At 33.6% G+C, this 250-nt stretch overlaps 1 protein-coding gene across 2 annotated transcripts in view; it reads right to left on the reverse strand.

The window, feature by feature from the left end:
* The window catches only part of folr (folate receptor), a 4,468-nt gene that overhangs the window by 2,692 nt on the left and 1,526 nt on the right, over positions 1-250 (reverse strand). The gene's annotated exons all lie outside the window — the stretch shown is intronic.

Raw genomic sequence — 250 nt, forward strand, 5'->3', positions numbered from 1 at the left:
TACACAAGTCAAGTGCAAAATATAAATTAAAGTATATACACTAAATGATGCAAATATATTATTTGACCAATTTTAAAGTTTGAATACATTTTCTTCCTGGAATCCACCTTGAAATCCTGCCCCCTGTTGGGATCAGGATAATCCTGTTTTTTTGGATCAAAGTTTTCCAAATCCGACTGACAAGTTTTGAACAACACAAACTGAAGGTATGCTCCAGATTAAAACTAGGATTGGATTCCGTGATCTAATC

Source organism: Etheostoma spectabile, chromosome 3 (assembly GCF_008692095.1).
Source record: "Etheostoma spectabile isolate EspeVRDwgs_2016 chromosome 3, UIUC_Espe_1.0, whole genome shotgun sequence".
Taxonomy (NCBI): Eukaryota; Metazoa; Chordata; class Actinopteri; order Perciformes; family Percidae; genus Etheostoma; species Etheostoma spectabile.